At 46.6% G+C, this 22,135-nt stretch overlaps 1 protein-coding gene across 2 annotated transcripts in view; it reads left to right on the top strand.

The window, feature by feature from the left end:
- Positions 1–22,135, top strand: part of ST3GAL2 (ST3 beta-galactoside alpha-2,3-sialyltransferase 2) — a 103,293-nt gene that overhangs the window by 42,315 nt on the left and 38,843 nt on the right. The window contains exon 2 of one of the 2 annotated variants that reach the window (XM_019489002.2): positions 15,690–15,774. The exons of the other annotated variant lie outside the window; for it this stretch is intronic. The gene's annotated coding sequence lies outside the window, so the exon portion shown is untranslated. The remainder of the gene's footprint in view (positions 1–15,689; positions 15,775–22,135) is intronic. 2 annotated transcript variants of the gene reach the window in all.

The following is a 22,135-nucleotide window of genomic DNA, read 5'->3' as shown; positions in this document are numbered from 1 at the left end:
CCTGAAGTAAGAACTTTAGTCTTCCCCAGTGATTTAAGTAGAGACCAAGGCTAGCAGCCCTTTGAAAACCAACAGCCATGGTCAAAAATGGCAGCACCTAGGAAGTGCCTTGGAGATTCCTCCACTTAACACCATCCTTTCTATTTTCCCAAGCTCTATTTTAATACTTGGAGGTCCTTACAGTTATTCCATGAAGGATGTTTATCCTCCTAAGCATCTCTACTCTAAGCTCAGTAAAAGCTACCATGGGCCTTAAAGACCAGTAATTAAAGCTCTGGATACAAAGGCTTGTGTAAGCACTTTGTGGTCTGCTATTCAGATGTCCTGTATCTGTTCACTGCCATCCCTCGCTTCTTGCTGATTACCAGTGTGAGAGAATAATAAAGTTACACTGAAGCTGTGCAAACTGAGATTGGCAGACCCCAGATACCACTCAAGCACCTTGCTCCTGTGCTCTTTCTTCACCATGATTGCGTGAAAGATGCTGTGAACTGTATTCAAGCAAGAGAGCCGCTGCCCCCCACCAGTTGGCTGAGCCTGGTTTAATTGGCATGGTAACACAACTAGTTAGTCGCAGGGGTTGGAGCCCTAGCCTCAAATGAACTTCCCAACTGCTGCTGCTTCTAATACAATGTGTTTTCTGAGTCTGGATGACACTTGACTTGGAAGAGTTGCTTATTACAGCTTTTATAAGCAAGAATGTCGGGGTGATGAAACATGTTGCACAAATGAAGGGAGATTTTTCTATCAATTTAAATGCCAACTCTACAGAGATGGATCAGTGCCATTCCCCAAACTGTTGTCATAATTACTAGCCATGGTTTCCTCTGCTCCTTATGCAATAGACATTTTTCACTCCATTGCTATTAACACTTAAACAGCCAGAGTCACCCTAACTGTGGAACTATAGCGTGCCTCCTCTACGATGTAACTATTGTAACTCTGGCTTTCCTAGGAGGAGAGGATTTCAACCAATAACCTGCTTGCTAGTGAATATGCCTCATCTGGTATTTGAAATATTGTCACGTCCTCTTGTTGGAGCTCTGCAGAGGTCCTTGCTCTTCTTTTTAAACATGTCTTATACAGTACTCTATCGTCTGCAGCCTATAAATAATAAATGCAGGTGTTGACTCTAATGTAAAAAGGAGCAGCAAAACCTTAAGATACTTTTGATATACAGTAAATATGTAGTGAACATACAGTAATTCATTCTAATTTGGTATCAGACTTGATCAGTACTGTCATCTTATTTTGAGCTACTATGAACCTCTAAGTGTCAATGCAAACATTTGATATAGATGTTGACACAGCCAAGATGTGGGGAAGATCACTCAGTAATCCAGTCATGTTCTGTTTTAAGAATGAAATGTGCTGGGGGTTTTGGTATCTCTTAGCTTTTAACTAATTCTTTTGCACAGGAGATAGTAGATGGCAAGAGTGGGGGGGGGGTGTAGGAGTATTTTTGCCTTCTGGCAGGTGACTGGGGAGAGAGTGGTGAATAGAGTGCTGCAGAAGGTTGAGATCAGTAAGTATGCATCTCTGGAGGGGGAAAAAGGTTGTAAGTTAAGATTTCTCTGCTTCGCTGCAGGTTTTCAAGCCCCAGAGGGTTGGAGATGGGAAAAGGAGTTTGTTTTGCAGACTTGAAACAAACTGCCAGGTACAAATTGGAAGGGTTGGAATTTGAATTCTTCACATCCAGTCTGGCTTGATTGGGCCTCTGCATGTAGGACCTGATCTGCCTGTGAACTCCTGGGTCCAGGTCTCTGTTTAGGAAGCTACTTGGAAACTCCCTGCCTGAACCTTCCTGGTCTGATTATGGTGGAAAATGCTCAGCATCTCCACAGTATCAATTAGCCCTGCAGCACCCTTTTTCCCTGGCCCAAGACCCTTAAGCAGTGCTGCCTGTAACCTGAAATGGAAAAAGGCACAGAGACCTTTAGTAAGCTAGCTGTCACTGATGTATGCTTATGTGGAAGGAGCCTGTATAGAATAGTAATGGGCAGCAGGATTTAAGGTTGAGGCTGGAGGCCTCTAGTTTTCTCAGTCTGGGATTATTTTGCCAACACTAAATTTTCACGTGCTTAAAATTGAGTATCATCTACATTTTTGAGCACCATGTCATTGACTCAGCAACTCCTCGTCCCCGTTATACACTTCCCTGCACCCTTTCTTGGATGAAATTGCCTAGTTAGCTTTGCGTCCTTTTTGATGTAGCTCCTTGTTGGAGAGCTGGAACCCAAGGGCTATTTGCATAAGAGATCCAGTAACTGCTTTCTTTTGTGGAGCAGTGCTCCAGTTGGGTTAGCTGGTGTGATAACAGGTGAAGACCAGGAGATCCTTTCCAGTTCTGTATTGTGGTTGTCCTTTTAGTCATATGGCTCCTGATCTTCACTTCAGTCTCAGGTTGTTTCTGAGTGTGTCATCTTTATGGATTTCACCTAGGTGTTTCTGCACCTGAAAGCACAAGTCTTATTGGCCTTGGCTGAAGAACAAGCTCTTAGCTCACTGACAGTGGCAGACTCTACCTCTGCTTAGCTTGTCCCAAAAAAAGAAGAGCCTACCACCATAGATTTAGGCTGGTCACAGAGCTCGTCTTTCCATGGTACAAATTATTAAAAAAATCAAAATCTGCTGTTTCCTGCAGAGACTTGGTTGTGCTGGTCTGGTCTTCAGCAATTGTAAATCAGTCCAGGTCTATTTAAGTCGGGAGCCCTTCCCCATTTCATTAGCATTTGTTAAAGTGTCTTGCTTTCTCAGTTCTAAATGGAGTTTAAGTTCAAAGTTCATATAAAGGAAGGGAAGAGATGGTTAAAATGACCCATTTTGTTCCCCACTGCCAACATTCAGGGTTGTCATTCCCACTGACTATATATACCAGCAGAATTTCCTTGCTCTGCTTCTCTGACACTTGCAAACTCCCTTTTAATGACTTCAAATCATGAAACTGGAAGTTCAGTTTAAATTGTCTGTCGCTCTCTGGATCCAGCAGGAGGAAAGTTGTTCAACTTCAAGAAGACCATGCAGCTTTTAAAGTTTCTCAGACAGAGGGTACTCTCCCACACATTTCTCTTTCCTGTCACTTGCCCTGCACAGTAGAGCCAGGTAGGACCACACCAATGCATCCAGGCACTGAAGCACATATGGAACTTCAGGCATGAGAGTCAGTAAGACTAATATGAAATTGCGCTTGTTTCAGTGCTTTGCACTTGGATACTCAAGGCAGGTGCTTCCATCACCAAGCCATCATGTCTTATTCCTGTGTTTCTAGCAAGGAAACAAATGACAAATGCCCAGAAGAGCTTGTGTTTCTGCATTTTGCTATTTCTGTATATGGTTTTGATTCCCACTCCCCCCTCCCCCAGTGAATTTTTATAGTAGTCTTCCAATGATATTTTACTAATGCCACATTCTGCCAGTCATCTATAGACCATACCAAACACATACATTAAGTTTACTACCCTTTTGCTGCTGCTTCAATGCTGTTCATGGTTCATGGAGTCACTGCCAGGCAACCTTAGAGACTTGGAAAAAAATCAATAAGGCCATTGTCTTCAGTTGATGGGATATTAGACTTGCCTTTCAAGTTAAAGGGAGTAGTACTGCTTCTGATGTATATTACAATCTCATTTCACTCTCTTCTTTTTCCATTAGACTGTCAACACCTTTCTGCACTTAAGGGTTGTTTTTTTTTTCTTTTGTAATTTATTTTGTTAACTCTGGTCAAACCATTCTCTTATGTATTCTACCTTTAATCCCTTTCTATTCAGGAATGAAATTATTTGGTTATAAAATTAATCAGTTGGGGAAATATTTATAATTTTTACTTCTGTGCCCAAATGTTATAAAAGAAGATCTGACTCTTGTTTAGTTACCTATAACTGGGTGTAATTCTCCTAACTAAAAGGGTTACTGCTATATTTATATTTTAAGCTACTTTCTACTAAACATCTGTCTCTACCTATTTAGATCTGTGAAACAAAAAGCTACCTAGAAAACTGCCTCTTCTGTGAAAGGAAACTCAGGGTATTCTAATAACAAATTTGTTTCATGTGCCAGATCCTCAGCTGATGTGAAGTGATGTACTTCTCCTACAGTCAGTGGAAATGTGACAATTTGGCACAATTTTTTACATGAAATGGGGCTTCAGCTGGGATAAGCTCAGGGTCTTGTGTTTTAAACATGTGCACATTCTGTATAGTGTTCTTCCATGATCATGGGAAGGTTTTAAATTAAACAATCTCTCCATTATTCCAGGCCACAATCCTTAATAAGTCTGTTACATAATATCATTTGAGAGACTAATGCATCTTTGTACTGAGGCTAACTGCACAGTCACTTTTGGCATTGTTGGGAATTTTAAAAGCTTGTCATACCCCCAGGCTTAGTTGGCTAACATTGTATTTTCTGCAACCTAGTTGCGTTCCCCTCCTCACCCCCATCCCTCTAACGTTAGTCCCTTGCTCGGGCGAGTTGTATTTCCCTACTGACTTTGTCATCTTTTTGGATTCACAATCCTAAACATCTACTAATAAAATTCAGTCTGTCTGTAGTATTTCCACCCAGACTGTTATTGGGGACCATCTAGAAAATAAGACATTATTTTCTTAGATTTATGAACAAACAGTATAAGCCCAACTCGCCCCTGGTACCTCTTGGAATTTCTCCAGTAGAGAACAAGCTAGTTTATAAAGACAGTCTGTTGTAGCTGGGTGATTACAGAATTGTAGCAGCCTGTGAAAAATTTCATGAGGCTCTGAACTTCTGTGGTCTTACTGAAAGAAGCCATAATGTACATGTTCCTGTCTTAACCTGACCTGATTGCTGTTTGGAGGTAGATTGATATGGGAGACTCTAATGGATCTCTGGGAAGGGGGCAAAAAGTCATTCACCTTCACATTTTTTCTTATCCCTGCTTTGTATTGAGCATGGCCTTGCCAGAATGAAGAATTTGGTCTGAAGTTAGTGCTCTGATCACCATTGAGTTACCCAGGGCCTTAGGGGAAAGTTAATGTGTCGGGAGACCCTCAGCTCTGTTTTGCACCTGTGACCAATGGGATAGAGTAAGGGGCAGACTCCTGTTATTTATTGGCAGTGCAGTAGCCCCATGGGCCCCACTGTGCCAGATAAACATACAAGCACACTCCTCTTCCTCTCCCTCTTTTCCTTCTCTGCAGAGGTGGTCTCAGCCCAGTGAACTTATGATTGTAGTAGGAGGCAGAAGCCAGGTGCAGATGTGAGGATGGGGCACAAGGTGATAGTGAGACAAATCCAAGTGGTGCAGTGAGCTGAGCCTTGTGGTGTTTGCATGGTGGCAGAGATGAGTTTGCAGGAGAGGTATCAAGTGCCCTGGCAGATGGTCTCATATGCCTCAGGGTAGCAGCGTGGGCAGAACAGTGGAGGTGTTTTTGGCGGAAAACTTGGCTAGAAGGGACCTGAAGAGTCCAGTCCTCTTTCTTCTGAGGCATACTCGTTCCTGTGCAAGGGCACTCCTCAGATGGATAAGGAAGAAATGCTTCCTTGAGAATTTTGGTCCATTTCTGTTAAACTCTTATTATCTCTCAGGGAAGGTAGCAGTTTACAGAGGTAGCTGTAGGGAATGACAGCTATCACTCAGGCTAACATCCAGGCTGTGTGCAAGTTACTTTGAAGCAGCTGGGTTCTTGCTGGTTAATTACCCCCTGAGCTGGGAGGAATGGGTTCTGTATGGATAGTGCCAGGAATGGTTGATTTGTGCAAAAAGGAAGGCAAGGTGCATAAAGAAATGAGACTTTCCCTGAGGTTGGCTGGCTTCCAGAGACCCCACCACTCTGGGAGACTACAGACACTGCAGATCTTCCTCTGCGTGGATTAATCCATTGCTCTTCAAAAGAGCCTCTGATGGATAGAGCTGCTGCTTTGTGGGAAACTGTTTATAAAAGCAGAACCTTGCCTACAGCAGATAGGATCCTCTGAATGGGCTCTTAGTGAATGTTTGCCTTTAGAAACATAGGACAGAATAGGACCTTTTTGGAACATCAAGTCCAGCCTCTTCCCCTCTTCCCCCCACCCCTGCCTTGCTATTGCAGGCCACCACAGCTGACACCCCAAGGGTGAACCGAACACAACACTTTGGGGCATGGGGCATGCAACATCTCTGCTTCGCTTAACTTCCAGTTAGCATAGCGGTACCTGGCTCCTGACGGGGCTGGGCTGTCCTGTGGGTGATGGCTCTTAAGATACAAGGTCTGAAGCATCCAGGGAACATCAAAAGTTCAGTACCTCTGTGGAAGAGCTGAGGCTGAATGCAGCATGGGATAGTAACTAGCAAGTTAAATTATGAATTTGTATGGGATGGTTTGCAAGGGGTTGGACTAGATGACCTCTGAACGTTCCTTCCAGCCCTGCTTCTCTAGGGTTCCAAGTCCTATCACAATTTTGGGGGGAGGGAACAAGGCGAGAGAGAGAGAGTCCTGTCTGTCCACCTTAAGACTCAGCTTCCTCCCCTGTAAAATGGGAAGTGACACCCCACGGGTGATTTGTGGATTGCGGTGGGTTAGCTAAGTAGGTAACTCCTAAGCACTAGCTTCAAATGGACATGATATGAATCTCTGACTCGGAACAAAGCATTTCTTGCACATGGTGAATGAAGAGGCCTCCTGTGTGCTGTATGCTGGCTGCCAAGTACCACAGAAGTCAGGAGAATTGCTTGGCTCCCTTAGGTCTCTTTGCTTTTGCATCAGGCCCTGTATGGAGCAGCAAGGGCTGTGAGCTGCCATTTCCAGCTCATCTAGGAGCTGCAGAGGCAGGAGCTCCCTGGGAGAGGGAGGCAGTGTGGGCACACCCTGCTTCTATGTGCCTGCCTATTTATCTCTAGTGTGTAAACCTGTAGCATATAGGTGGTGGGGCAATCTCTGTAATCTGGAAAGGCAGGAGGGTTTGGGGGCATATGCTCACCCCATCTGGCTTGTAAATTTTATAGTGAAGTGTTCTTCTGGAAGCAGCCATTGCATGCTAGTGAAGTGGGGCGGGAGGGAGACAGGAGTTGGCATTGCCTGTTTTGTCCAATACTCCCTTCTTCAGCAGAGGTCCTGCCTGAACATGCAACTGGAGGACAGGGATATAAGATTCAAAGGAGAAATGTCCCTTTGAATATCCATAGGGCAAAAAAGGCCTTTGAGGAGTAAGGGACTGAAAAGCATACTAGGAGGCTCTGGGTTTGTGCCTGCTCTCCCAGTGAGATAGCACACTGAGCAAGACCCAACCCAAGTAGATTCCTCCTCATTATCCCCTTCACCTATGAGAGAGGAGTTCTCTGATTCGCTAGTACTGTTTTCAGGTCTGGTTCTTGCCCCCAGTAATGAACAAAAATTGAGTGGGTAATGTATCCTTTAAACCAAGGGACCATCCAGTCCTTTCATGACAACGCAGCTAAAAGCGGGCCTGACTTTCCCTCTATATTATTTACCCCAAGAATGTCTCGTCTCACTGACTCTGTGCAGAAACAGCATCCACTGCTCTGCAAGAGTCTGTTCTTGCTGTGACTGTAAATCACATGCATAGAAGTTGATTGAAATGCCTCTGAATGACACTTCCAAAATAGGAGAATCTTTTCTTAGCCATCAAGTTTTATTGTTGGATTTCCCAAAGTCCAAAAGTCCCAAGAGGGGTATTTATCCTTAAGGTTTCCCTTTCAGATGAACCCAGTTGGCATTTGGTGTTTGTTCTGTTTTGAAACAGCTGGACAGTTTGTCACAGTCCCATATCTAATAAAACCAAGCTCTGTGAGCTCCAGGAGGACAAGGGCAACATTCAAACAATTCTTGCTATTCTCTTATTTCTCAGGTGAGAAAGTAGCTTCATGTCTCCCTACAAGGTTTGGGGGGTTGTTTTTTGTCTTTGTTTTTTCAGCCTCTCAGTCTGGTCTCTCAGAAGAGATTCCAGATTAAGAACTCCTACAGATAACCAGGGCCTTGGTCCAGTTTTTTTAAAATTTTCTAGCAAAAAACATGAGTTACCAGTCCAGTTCCTTGCATAGTGTCTCATTATAGCTTGGGTTTTATTGTTTACCCAGAAATAAAAAAACAAGGCTAAAAGACTTTCTAATGTCAGACTGAAAGAGACTGGAGGTGGACTTTGGGATGCTAATCTCTACTCATCTAGAGTATGAGTCTTTTTTTGCTAGAGAGGCCCATTAGTAGGAAGCTTGAAAAGGAAGTGATCTAAAATCATGCTGCCAGAAAGAATGCCTGCCCTTCCCAAAAACATGACGAGCGGGCAGCTTTTTAAAGTAAATCTTGTTCGTTTATAGCCTGTCATTCAGGTGAAGTTGAAGGCCTAATTCTGGACCATTTTTGCTCAGGATCCTTGAGTTAATAGTAAGGCTAATGCTTATATTTCTGGGGAAGAAGCCTAATTTATGAAGGTTGAGACATTGTTTACCAAGATGATCTTTCAATCCAGGTGCTAGAGGAGGAGGTGGGCTGACTAGATGCATGTGATCAAGACTACAGCTAATTCTGTCAGGATTTCTGTCTGGGAATATTGCTGGCTTTAAAAGCAAATCTCAGACTTTTCAAATGCAGGAGTTATTGATCCCAACTTGATTTAGTTTTCCTTCAAGGAACTTGGCTGGTTAAGAATGAGACTTATCTCCCAGGCTTTGAGTCACCTCTAAGAAGTGGGTGTCTTTAGTGCATTTTTTTCCTTGGCGAAAGAAAGCCTGAATCTGTTCATAAGGCAGTAGCACATATTAGAAGGGAAGTGGTTTCTTGCCCATGAAGCTTTAAATTGGCTGGACCTCCATGTAGACTGCTGATACAGCTTTGTTGTCCCAAATTCTTTTGAGTGTGGAGCATCTGTGAAATATTTCCTGTCAGCCAGAGCATATAACAATCTACTGGAAAAAAGGAAATAATTACCTCTTGCTGTAGGCCGGAGTTCGGTCATAGTCTTATGAGCGAATTTTGTTCTCCTGTGAGTGTCAATGCATTAAGCATATTCGAGAACCTAGGCAGAGGAGCACTTGGGTCAATGCAGACAGCTCTTCATTTCTTTAAAGTGCTCTGAGGTAACTTAACTGCATGACTTGGAGCATTAGACCAGAACCAGCTTCTGAGGAGAAGGCTCCGTCTCCAACTACATCCCAGCAACTTTTTCGTAGGTCACAGGTGTGGGAGTGCTTTTTTTGAGAGAGAGCACAGTGCCTCTATTTACCTCTTGGTTACAGATACAAAATACTGACAACAGCTACCATTGCTGAGTCTGGAGGAACAGCTTAGGACTATAAAGCTTAGTTTTAGGGTCTTGGCTCCTGTAGATTTCAGTATTATTAATGAGGGACTGTGGGAATAGGTTTGGCAAGTTCTTCAAGAGTGTGAAGACTTAGAAGTTGGTCCTGGAGGTACTGGTAAATGATCAGAGCTGGCAGGTGTTGCTGAAACAAGTGTCCCTCCATATGCTTGTGAAATGTTTCAGAATGACTGTAAGCAGGGTCTCTGCATGCATCAAAGCCCACACATCCTTTTTCTAAATAAGAACAAGGAGTTGCTGCATTTGCCTGGCCAGCAACAAAACTGATCAACAGTTGTGTGAAACTAATTTGTTTGTGGCCTGAATAGAGCCGCATATCTTCTACTGTAATTTTAATGTTGGTGGGGTTCCTAAAATGGCATTTAGGAGAGAGGTTGAATCTCTGCTTTGTTTTGATGTTGACATGGTTTTAAAATGCCAAGGTACTCTGTTTTTGGAGAGTGATGGTTTAATTACCAAAACACAAATCAATACATCTCCCTTTAGCTTAGGACCATGAGTTTCTGCATGTCGTGCCCACCCCATTCTCCTGAAATCCAAAGGAGCATGGAGTTATGGGTCTAGCCTCCAGCCTGCCAACCTATACTGGTGAGTAAAAATATCATTAGAGGTACAGACAGCATCTTCTTTTCTTTTTAAAGCAGTTAAAGGGTGTGTTTGTCTGCACCCTTAGTGGGGGCTTGAGCAGTAGCAGGGAGTCTCTTCCCCTTCCCTCCCCCCTCACCTCTGTGCTGGAGGTGGGGTGGGCCAGGAGCAGATGGCTCTGTGTAGTAGTCCACACAGAATTCCAGCTGTTCTAAACATGGTTTCTTATCAGTCATGTGGCAAGCAACTAAGTCCACTCCGTGCTCCACAGTTCCAGTAGGTCATAGGAAAGACTCAGCCAGGCAGTCAGTGGGAGTGTTTGTTCTGGGGTTTGCAACATAGGACAGTAGCTGAAGTGTCATCCTAGCATGGCCCCCACACGGTTTCTGTGGCATTCTCTTTTATCCATAAATCATTTCTAATGTGATTAAAATAAATGCAGATTAAGGCTGTGTGAGCATATCCCAGGAATTTACCAGCTGGCTGGGGGGTAGGGGTGAGGAAGGCAGATTTCAGCTGTTCAGCAGAAATGAAAGCTGATGGGATCAGTGGTATTAGCATAAGGCTCTATACTGGAAGGCTGAGAGGGGAGGAGAGCGTGGGAATTGGAGAGGAGTCCAGAGGTAGGATGGAGGGGCAAGGCATAGGAGATTGTGGGTAATGGGACATTGCCACATTTAATCTCTGTGGGACATTTGAAGAGTGGCTGAGGAATAGGTGATCCAGGGCATCTGAGCAGCCTGTACCCAAACCTACATTCTACCAAGTTCAGTTGCTACATCCAGTCGGCTTGTATGAGTAATTTACAGCTGTTCAACTACCTCTATCCTGTGCTCCCTGAAGGAGTTGGTGTAAATCCAGATTGCTGGGGCTATTGATGGAATCTAGTGTTTAGGTGATCCCAGGAATCCTGATGCTAAGACAAAGGGCCCATTACTTTTAGAAGGTTGGAAGGGATCTCAGGGGCCTTAGAGTCCAAACCCCTAGCTTTTGAGCTGTGGGCAAGCATTTATCATGTTCTGGGTATAATAGTGAAGTCAGATGGTGCCTATGTGTGGCCAGAACTGGCCAACTCAGACTCCTATGGGAAGTAGTTGGTATTTACCTAACAGTGTCATGCATCTCACCCAAGACTCTGTACCTTGTAGTTATTGGAACTGCTGACAAACATCTAACATCCAGGAGGTCTCTGCCTTGTAGGGTACCTTCTTGAAACCCTTTTACGGTTTAAAAAAAAAAAAATATACTTCCCAGATTGAGGCCTACTCCAGAGCCCTGTCCCCATTTTAAAGGGGACTCTGTTGGATAGGTCATGGCTTCAGTTCAAGTCCTGCAGTTGAAGGACTGGCCTGGAGATGAGGAGGGTCAGGATCTGACTAACAGCATCCGTTTCCCCAGCACCAACAGGCTGCATCCAAGGTGTGATGGCCCTATTGTGACCTTCCTGTATGGCCCTGGACAGAGTCCTTAAAGCAATAGTCCTTCAAGCTGATCCTCTCAGCCTATGATTGGTCAAAACCTTCTTTCAGTCAAATGGTGAAAGGAGGTGCCACTTGTCCTGAGATTCATCCATGGGGTGACCCAGCACTCTGCCTCCCTTGGTGAGCAGACTCTCCCAGATGGTAGTGTGGCTACAGATCCCTAGTTTACTGCATGCTAGGTTAGGGTGAAGCTTTGAAATCTAACGGTGGGAATTAAACAGTCAGATGTCTCATTTCTGTGACAGAAATGGAGTGCCAGAGCACTGACCTAGTTTGTCTTGTTATAAACAAATTTGTGAGGGTAAATGGTCCTTAACCTCTGTTAGGTAGGGGCTGAGGAATCCTAGTCCCACAGCACTTATGAATATGACAGTCTTTTTCCCTGGCCCTTAAAGGCATCCATCTCTGGAAAGGAGTGCAACAACTGGTGCTCGGGGACACAGCATGATAGTACAGGTAGTGACTACTATTGTCACTGCAGTAAAATGGTTTTAGCAAGGCAATATTCAGCCTTAGCACCCATGCTGGTTGAAGAAATGTTGAGGACTTGTTCATGAAAACAGGGTGGTTGGGATCTTGCTTTGTATTGTGTCTTTGGGTGGAAAAATATTTTTCATTTAAATAATTATCCAAACAGAAAGCATAGCCATGCTATGTAGGATCTACACCAAATCATCCGAGTGTTCAGTGTGGGAGCCAAGGGAGTGTGAGCTTCAACTGACCTTTCACTTCAGTTGCACCACAGTCACCCCTTGTGGTGGGGAGAAGGTCAGGACCTTTGCAGACTTACTGCTTCATCAGACAAACTAAGAGCAGGCTGGCAGAGAGGCAGCGTGGGTGGTTCTAGGCTGGCAGGAAGTTGCAATACGACTTGTTGAAACTCCAGTCTGGGAATGACTTTGTCCCTGCTTTTAAGATTCCAACCATCAGAGCCTGGAGATTTGCTGACTTTTTTTTTTTCCTACTTTATTTTATCTGACTGATTTTGGTGGCATGCACCCAAGCATCTGAATTTTGAAAAACGTTTGGCTCTTGAAACAGCCATTCTGCCTTTCCTGTGCATGCAGTGACCTAAGCAGATATATGTGTGTGCTGCATATAATTTCTGGACACTATCATTTTGGCATAGGTTATCGCAAACTGCTTACTGCCACACTCGGGTGAAAGCAACTCTTCCACCTTGTAAATGGCTCTTATGAATCTTGCAAGATCAGTGGCCTGATATGAATCATGAGGTCTGAACTCCCTAAAGGATTATCTTGGGCAGGGATTTACAGGCTTCCTGGAGGTAATGAGCATACACAATGCAATTTCACCTGTTATGGCACAGCTGTGTGCATTGGGGGAATGGTCAAAGAATTGCTAAGAAAAGGGTTTCAAGCGAGCAATGGCTATGTTTCTCTGTAGAGTACTAATTCCTTTCTTATCTGACAAATAAAATAATGCCTTGGGAAAGTGCAGACCTAAGGGATTGTTTACTGTTTGCACTATTTTCACTTCCTTTTTTAGCTTTGCTTGAACGGTGAGACTATACTAGTCCTTTTGCCTTGAAGTTCCCCTGTACTAGCATTATGTTGCAATGCTTGGGTCCCACATTGCCTTGGAGCACTAGTTTGCAGTTTTCTGTACTGTCTCATTGCACTAATTCAAGCATTTGTGTTGATCTGAAGACGTATGCTTGGGGTTGGAGTTTCCCAGGCTGTGACCTGTGGATGTTCTTTGAAGCTGTGTGTGTTATGGTGCCTCATGGGCTAGCCCTTGGGTGAGAAGAAGAAATGGAAATTGGAAGGGCGATTCTATGATGCGAGCTTTTGTTCATGGTTTTTTGAGGCCTTCTGCTCTCCTATCGGGTGTCACTTGTGTATAAGGCTGGTGTGCTGCCACTTACCTGTTATTTACAAAGGGAGGACTCAGCAGGTACCTAGCGCTGTGATGATCTGCTCTAAGAGCAGGGGCTAAGGGACCAGATAGTTGGGGGGTGGCGGGGGAGGGAAGCCTCTTGTGACCAGGTCAAGAGATGATAGTGAAGCTGCAACATGTGCTGGAACTGCTGAGTGACTGCAACTTTTCTCTCCTTGTATGCCTTGTTCAAGTTAAACTCACCTGTTCCTCTGCATGCTAAAAATCTGAAAGGTAGTTTTTGGGAACACTCTCCTGAGACTTCCAGAGAAGACCATCCAGTCTGAGCTCCTAGTGCAGGGGTCGGCAACCCCTGGCACGTGGACCAAACGTGGCACGCGAGGCCATTTTGCTTGGCATGCCACGGCCAGCCCCAGCTTCAGGTAAGCTGCTGCCAGCGATGGAGCCCGGGCTGATCCCAGCAGGACTTGCAGCATCCCAGCTGCCTGTTGGGAGCAGCCTGGGATCCCAGCTGGCAGCAGCTCCCCGGAGCCGGCTGCAGCCGGGAGGCTCCAAATAGCTGTGCCAGGCTCCAGCACCAGCTCTGCACCAGCCCGTGCAGGCGCACCTCAGAGCGGGTGGTGCGGGAGGGGCCTGAGGCAGCACAGCCCTGGTCTCTCCCCAGCTCCTGGCGCGGAAGTGATGACAGAGTTCCAGAGCCCGGCGCAGCTGTTTGTAGCCTGCCAGGCTCTGGGCAGCTGCAGCAAGCAGTGGGCAGGCTGCAAACAGCTGCATCGGGCTCATAACCTCCGTTCTGGGAGTGAGGGAGAGACCGGGGCTGCACTGCCTCAGTCCCCTCCCTCACCGCCCTCTCTGAGGTGCCCCTGCATGCGCCAATGCGGAACTGATGCTGGAGCCTGGCACAGCTGTTTGGAGTCTCCCGGCTCTGGGGAGCTACTGCCAGCTGGGATCCCGGGCTGCTCCCAGCAGGCAGCTGGGACGCTGCAATCACCGCTGGGAGCAGCCCGGGCTCCAGCAGCTACCCAGAGCCAGGGTAGTTGCTAGCAGCAACAGAGCCCGGGCTGGGGGGCAGGCACTTTTGGTGGGGAGCAAGTGGTGGCAGGGTTGGGGGACAAGGGCTTTGGGTGGGGAGCAAGGGGCACAAGCAGGGCATCCTGCCATGTACCCCTTGTCCTCATTTTGTTTTTCTGCCATGCCAGCACTCTGGCACCTTCCGAGGTAGGCATTGTGGTGTTTTTCAGCACTCCAGCCAAAAAACGTTGCCTGCCCCTGTTAGTGTGCAGTCAGGGTTGGTAAAAACTGATGGGATCAGGAATTTCACACTTCTGGGCCTTGCTACTCACCCCTTCCCTGTTTCACCCATACCTACAGGGATCTGGACAGAGCAGCAGGTGGAGAGGGAAGGAGAAGCCTCCATTGATGCAGGGGGGTCTTTCATGCTATCCCGGCAGTGGTTGGTGGGCAGAGAATTTCTGTGGGATGGATTAAAGGATCTGTGCTTGTGGGGGCCCTCTAGTCTGGACCTCCATGCCCAGGGCTTGTAGCTGTTGTTTCCTCTCACAGAGGAGCAGGGGGATTGTGGAGGAGTGATTTCTATAGAAAGTGGCTTTCAACTTTTTTAGACTCCAGGTGCCTGTCATTAGACTCAAGGCACCTCTGGGAATATGCCAGATCTTACCTTTTTGTCTCCTTTTTTGACTGTGGAAAAATAAGAGCCATTCTTCTCTTGCAAAGGACTCAGAAGAACACAACAGGTTCCAGAATGTTTTTGATGCCATGGATTCCTGTTTGAAGTCTTTGGGTTTCTTTTGTGAATCACGTGTTGGTGTTGGCACACGTAGCAGTACTAATATTGAATAGCATCCCATGGCAAGCTTAAAAGGATCTCACGGCACTCCATGATGCTGTGACACCCTGGCTGAGAATCGCTGTTATAAAAAATAGAGGAGAAATGGGGGCGGCTCCTCTTATAGCTTAAGAACAGATTAAAATCTGGACATAAGCCATGGCTAAGGCAACTGGACTTTGCCTTTGCCTTTTCCATGGAAAAGACAGAGAGCTTTTGGCTTGGAATGTGCAAAAGGTAGCAAGACCTGGGCTCTGATAGGGGCTTGTTTCCTTACCAGGGACCAGCCACAGATTGCCTCATCCCACCCCAAGAGCGTAGCCCTAGGGACTGGTGACTGTGGCCTCTTTCCAAGGACAGGACTTGGAACAGTGCATCTGGAAATCATCAAGACCTCAGTCAACCACAGTCTAGACAGATTAGACCCCAGGGGATGGGGAAGAGCAGAGGGAACAGTACTGTGGACACTGTCTTAAGGGATATAGGGCAAGGATATCTGTAGGTGATACATTTTATTGGACCACCTGCATACTTGGGAGGGATATAGATATTGCTTTCAGCCTCCTGAAATAAGTCTTTACTTTCAGCTGCATTGTTCACCCATGCTGATGACTGTCTCTCCATTGCAGCTAGCAGAAGGGCTTGTTGCCTAAAGGAATTGGTGTGGGAGTGAGCAGAAAGCTGCCTGAGTGGATATGGGGGATCCCTGAGGAGGTGAGTGAGGCAGCTGGAGCTGCTGGTCTGACTGGGCCTGTTTTAAGCTTAGTGGTGGTGGCAAGATTTAGCCTGGATTTTTGCTTTTCTCTGCAATACTTGACCCTGGTTCACCAGCTCCTTGCTTAGGCCCATGCCACAACATGGGCTCCCCCTGCCAAGAAAACTGCATTCAGCTGCATTGATGGAAAGCAGAGGCTTTGTTATGGTAACAGGGCATCCATTCATTCCCCTGGAAAAGTACTAGATTTTGGAAGACCCACTTGTTTGGAGGCCCAGCTTGGGTGACACATGGCTACTGCCTCTTTCTACTTCTGCCTGCCAAGTGCTGACTTGCTGTAGATACCTGGCAGAGCAGAGCCTGGTTCCAGCCCATGTGTAACTTTGATCTACCTCTAGTTCAGGCACTGCCATACCTACAGCACAGCTTCTCTTCCCTTTTTGCTCCAAAAAGGACCCTTGCCTGTTGCTTCATGCCAGTCTATCACTGGTGCATAGGCTGGCTACCTGCTGTCTGGCAAATTGGGCAGGGCATCTTGCAGACAAAAGGCATTCTTGTCATGCTGTTTGCAAACTGGTTCCATTCAACTCAAACAGTTTACTGGAGCTGTAGACCAATTAATCTCTATGAGAAGCCTCCAGGATGCATCTTAACAGGTGTGCATGGTTGGTTGCTACAGCACCACCACACAGTATTAGGGGTGCTCTGCTAGGCTAAACACCTGGTCCTCCTCCCTCTCTGCTGCAGGAAGGAGTTTAACTCTACTCATGTGAGTGAGTCAGGGATACAGTTAACTTTCTTTGAAACAGCTGCGGAATTAACCAGACTCAGACTGCAAAGTGCAGTCAGGTCTGTGGGGGAGAGAACAACTGAAGCAACTGGTCACGAAAGCCTTAAATTGGACTGATTTTTTTTCAGTGCTGGGAAATGCAGTTGAGGCCAAGGCAATTAGATCAGCCCTGTCCTATTTAATTTGCTGGTATATGTAATGCCACACCAGTGATGGACTGGATGCTGGAAACCTTTGCTTGGACTAACTGTTACTGGCTTCAATTGGTATCTTGGCAGGAGCCATGGTTGTAGAGTTAACTTGCAGCTATGTTGAGCCTAAATAGACTTTACATCGCAGCACTCAATGCTCCCTAAATTATGGTATTTGTGCCTCTTTGCAATAGTGGAAAGGAGTTGGGTATCTGAAAGGTTGAGAGAACTCTCATAAAAATTGAGTTTTTTTCGAGGTGTATTCTCTTTTTGGGAGCCTGGGAAGCTGGCATTCAAGTCCAGCTGAGTTAGTCTAGATCCTGGGTTTTTGAAGAATATGAGAGAGAGGCTTTTTCCTCTGGCTTGGGCTTGCAGAATTAATATCTTTATTTTCCTCATCTCCCTTCTCCCATCCAAAGGAAATGTTTAAAGACCAGAGGTTCTAGCCACTTCTGCCCTCTGGATACTATTGACTTTCCAGGTTCAAGGCTGGAACAGTCGCTTATTCACAGACAACAATGGCATGTGAACTGCATTGCCTCTCCCCAGCCTAGGAGCTGCTGCTTGTTATTCAACAGGAGACTGAAATTACCTCAAATTCCAGGTGGAACCACGTGTAGGTGACCCTCAGCTGATATATTTTTAGGCCAGCAAAGGGTTCTTCATGCTCTGCTCTTGTGGGTGTCAGCAGCTTGGCTGACTACTCCATGTTGCTGGTCTCTGCCTAGATATTTTCAGTGTCGTTATAGCCCATCTTCGGGCAGGCGGAGGAGGGGAGAGCTGGTTGTGGGTGCAAAGCCTCCTTGGGCATGTCTGTGCTGCCTCTGCACTGAGCCTAGGAATGTTGCTGTAAAGCAGGCTTTGCCCACTTGCTTCTGCTCCTTGCATGCCAAACCCCAGGAACTAGGCACTGTAGCTATTCGGAGAAGCCCTGAGCATTCTCTATAAAGCATGTCCAAGATGGCCTAAAAGCAGCTCTGGGTGTACACTTGGTCTCTCTCTCAAGTGCCTATGGTGCTCTCTTTCTGGACTCTAGTGCACACAACAGGAGTGAGTGCATGGTACAAGTCTCTGCTGGTAGGGCAGACGTACCCTCTGGTCTGAATACAGACTTTCTGTCAGAAGTTTAATGATGACTGAAGACTTGTGCCACCTGGTAGTTTACAGGAGCTGAGTTGGCCGTGTGTCAGCTTGACGTCTTTTTGGCACCTGCTGGTTGGCTTAGAGATTAGAAGATTGATTAATCCTCGGAGACTCGTGTGGGTGCTTCAGGGCAAGACTAGCAACCTGATTGTGGAGAAAATAAAGGGAGGCAATAGGGGAGAAAGCTATGCTGAGTGTAGGCTCCAGAGAGAAGCCAGTCATCTGCAGTTTCTTAGTCTAGTTATTCAGAACTTTCTTCTCTGGAACATCTTGGACCTCTCAGATCTGGGTCATTTTTGACTCTTCAGGTTCTCTACAGCTCCAGTCCTGTGCCATTTCTGCCTGGGCTGTGCCCCAACAGTACACGTACTCAAGACGTGCTCTCAGCTGAGCTGCTTTTACAAGGCTGTCTTGTTCTGTGAAGGAGTCTCATTGCAGGATGTGATAAACTGGTGTCTCTGGGAGCTGGCAGTGCGTGAGACCAGGCAGAGGGTTGTCTAAGGGTGGAGGGCTGCCTACAGAAGTACATGTTCATGGTGGACCTGAGAGTGGGGGTTGGGATGAGACAGAGGACCCCCACCACCACCACTTCCTTTGCCTTTCTAGTCTTGCCAAAGCTTGTCTGATGCACTAGAACTTACAAAAATGCCCAAGAACATGGATGTAAAGAGCCAGTAGAGGAAGGAGACTCTTCAGACCTTGGCTAAGCACCTCTTTCTGGCTTGGAGCCTTGTTTTTTCTAGAGTTCAACTGGGGTGTGATCCCTGCTGTCTGTCACCAGACACACTCCTTGATCCTGGCCCTGAATGCTGAAGGCTCTAGGCCTTGTCTATTGCCAGGGGTGGATTCTGCCCCTTCTTTATGTTCTTTCAGAGCTACATCAGCTGCTCCCCAAACCAAAGGGCATCAGTAGCTATTGAGCATGGGAGGAAGGGATTCAGCCTCTGAATTGGAACTTCTTAGACCTTATTAAATTCTGGAAGCTGCAAGTAGGAGAGGAACAGTGTGGAAAAAAACTCTCGTCAAACCCAGTTCACTTTGTCTCTCAGCATCCACTCTGTGCCACTGTGTGACACAAGATACTGGGCAAAGATGGACCTATGATCTGATCCAGTAAATGGCAGTTTTTATGTTCTTAATTCCTATGTTCTCCCCCAGATTCCTGGTTGGATTAGCACAGTTGACATGCCACCATGTTGTTGCTTTGCTGAACAAACAAACTGATGGGGTGGGGGGGATGGGCTAGGAGTGAGGCCCAGAGTTAGGATTGGGCTGCTCATCTCTCAGCCTGAAATCCAAGGCCCAAATTGAAGCCTGGTTAAATTGATTAACTACACCTGCCCACCAGGGAATTGGTGAGGTTTTATAGGGAATTGGTGAGGTTTTATTCACCAAGGCGCCCCCAGGGGTTACAAGAAATAATGACCGTAAGCTAGCAGAGAGCAGATTTAGACTAGATGTTAGGAAGAACTTCTTCACAGTTCGAGTGGCCAAGGTCTGGAACGGGCTCCCAAGGGAGGTGGTGCTCTCCCCTACCCTGGGGGTCTTCAAGAGGAGGTTAGATAAGCATCTAGCTGGGGTCATCTGAACCCAGCACTCTTTCCTGTCTATGCAGGGGGTCGGACTCTGATCTATTGAGGTCCCTTCTGACCCTAGCATCTATGAAACCATCCCTCTGTCACTGGTTGGGGTTTTACCACTACACTTTCCTGTTCCCCAGGGGATTTTTATTTCCCTTCCTGCTTCCTATTTTAAAAATCCTTTTGCCCAGTCTGTCCATGCTCCAACTGGGGGGACAGTGGTCTTACCTGTATGTGGTGTCCAATCAGAAAAATGTGACGGCTGGATTGGAAAGCTTTTTCTTCTATTCACTCACTGGAACAACTGTAGGTGCTGCATGGTGTCAAAGGCTGGGTTTTTCTTCTGAGTAAATTTGCATCTCCCTGCAAGGTGCAGTCTCTGTCCCATTAGTCTGGTCAGGGACTAGGCCTGGAAACTAGGAACACTTGGGCTCTCTAGTGCTTGCCCCTGGTAGTGAGGCAGGCCCTGCAATTTCTGGCAGAAGTTCTTGTGCTTTGGGTGGTCACGTGTGGCCCTGTAGACTCTTCAACCCACTCCTTGTGCCAAGGCCCTTCCATGCAAGTGTTGTGTGCAGTGGGAGGCAAAGGCTAGTGCCTGTGATCTTCCCACCTGGGTGCGCAGCATCCTGGAGAGCAGAAGGGCCGCACAGTCCTGCTCAGCCTGGGATCTGGGCGGCACGTTAGGAACTTTCCCATCTCACTGTAAGAAATCAGCTGGTACTCGGATCCAAGCTATCTGCCTGCTCTGCTTGCCAGTAAACTGCCTGGGCTGCCAGTGCATTAGCCTTAAAGGTTCATGTTAGAGCAGAGACCCAGAGAGGCACTGCTGCCAAGCACAGAAAGGCAATGGAAAAAGCTCCTCCTTGCTGCTGGGGCTGTAGATGAGGTCAGTTGACTGCAAGCTTGTGACCCCAAGCAGTGCCTCAGGCCTGTGCTCCCCTCACCCATCCCTTATACAGCACAAACCTGCACATTATATGGGAGGGAAAGCAAGAGACACCAACGTGCTAAGTGGACTGTTGAGGCCACACGTCAGGTTTGTTCTTATCAGGCACATTCTTCACAGCCTGCACGTGGGAACCGTGAAAGTGGGCTCTTTTTACCTATCAAGTTACAAGAGAGCTGTCAGGGATAAATACTGCCTGCCTGTAGATGGAAATGCACTGTTTCACTTTGATAAATTTGAAACATATTTTCTTTAGAGTCTCTTCCAACTCCATGTATTTGTAATGGTTACAAACAATTGTAGGGTATACAGTCCCACTAGGGGAAATGCCATACTTGACTTGGTACTGGCCACAGGGGAGGACTTGGTGGGGGACCTACAGGTACAAGGTCACGTAGGGGATAGTGACCACCAGTTGATAGGATTCAGTATACGGCAAAAAGCGGGAAAGACTGCTTGTAGGGCAGAAGTGCTTGACTTCTGGAAAGCCAACTTCAACGAGCTCAGGAGATTAGTTAGAGTGGGACTGAGGGGTAATCACATCTGTGAGCTGGGAGTCCAAGAAGGATGGGAGTTCCTCAAGGGACTGATTCTGCAGGCACAGATGGGCACCATCCTAGTTCACACAAGGAAGGCAAAAGAGCCAAAAAGCTTCTTGGCTGAACATGGAAATCCAGGAGAGCCTTCAGAGAAAGAGAGAGGCTTACAGGCTATGGAAGCAGCGGGCAGCCACCAAGGAAGAGTATACCTGCTTGGCTCGCGCTTGCAGGGAAGCAATGAGGAAGGCCAAAGCAGATACAGAACTCAAGTTGGCAACAAAGATTAAGAGTAACAAAGTCCTTCTTTAAGTACATACGGAGCAAGAAGAATGTGCAGGGTAACATAGGGCCTCTACAGAATGGTCTAGGGCAGTGCTTCTCAAACTATCTGTGGCGAACTGGCAATTTTTTTTCCAGTGGGCCAGGGACTGGAGCACGGTTCAGCTGGTGGCAGCAACTGTGTGTAACAGCGCTACACAAATGCACGACTGGCTGTTTCTTTCTCTTTCCTCACCTTGCACGACGTGACATCACCTGGTGTGTTGGAACATACGAACTGTGGCGCTATGACATATCAATATTATGCTTCTGAAAATATGTTTCTTTCTTTCCTGGCAACTTGCTGCAGACTGGTGACGGGTGGCTTGCAGACCGGCACCAGTCCGTGGACCACCACTTTGAGAAGCATTGGTCTAGGGCACTTGTAACAGACAGGATGGATAAAGTGGAGCTTTTAAATGACTTCTTTGCATCTGTGTTCCTGGACACTAATACAAACACGCTTCCCAATAAGACTTTAGTCTGGCGTGAAAGAAATACCAATCTACCTACGGTTAGCACTGACCTAGTGAAGGGGCACTTGGCGGGTTTGGACATATTTAAGTTGGCGGGCCCTGATGATCCTTCACCCAAGGGTACTAAAAGAATTGGCCGGTGTCCTAGTGGCACTCAGGACAGGTCCCAGAAGACTGGAAAAGGGCCAATGTGGTCCCTATTTTCAAGAAGGGGAGGAAGGAGGAACCGGGTAATTATAGGCCGGTTAGCCTCACCTCTATTCTTGGCAAGACCTTAGAAAATATTATAAAGGATCACGTTTGTGGGGGGCCAGCAGGTAATACAATGTTAAGGGGAAACCAGCATGGGTTTATAGCAGGCAGATCCTGTCTGACTA

The sequence above is a fragment of the Alligator mississippiensis genome, chromosome 10 (assembly GCF_030867095.1).
Source record: "Alligator mississippiensis isolate rAllMis1 chromosome 10, rAllMis1, whole genome shotgun sequence".
In the NCBI taxonomy this organism is placed as follows: domain Eukaryota; kingdom Metazoa; phylum Chordata; order Crocodylia; family Alligatoridae; genus Alligator; species Alligator mississippiensis.
Note: the sequence above shows the minus strand (reverse complement) of the source record. Positions and strands in the feature narration are given on the sequence as shown.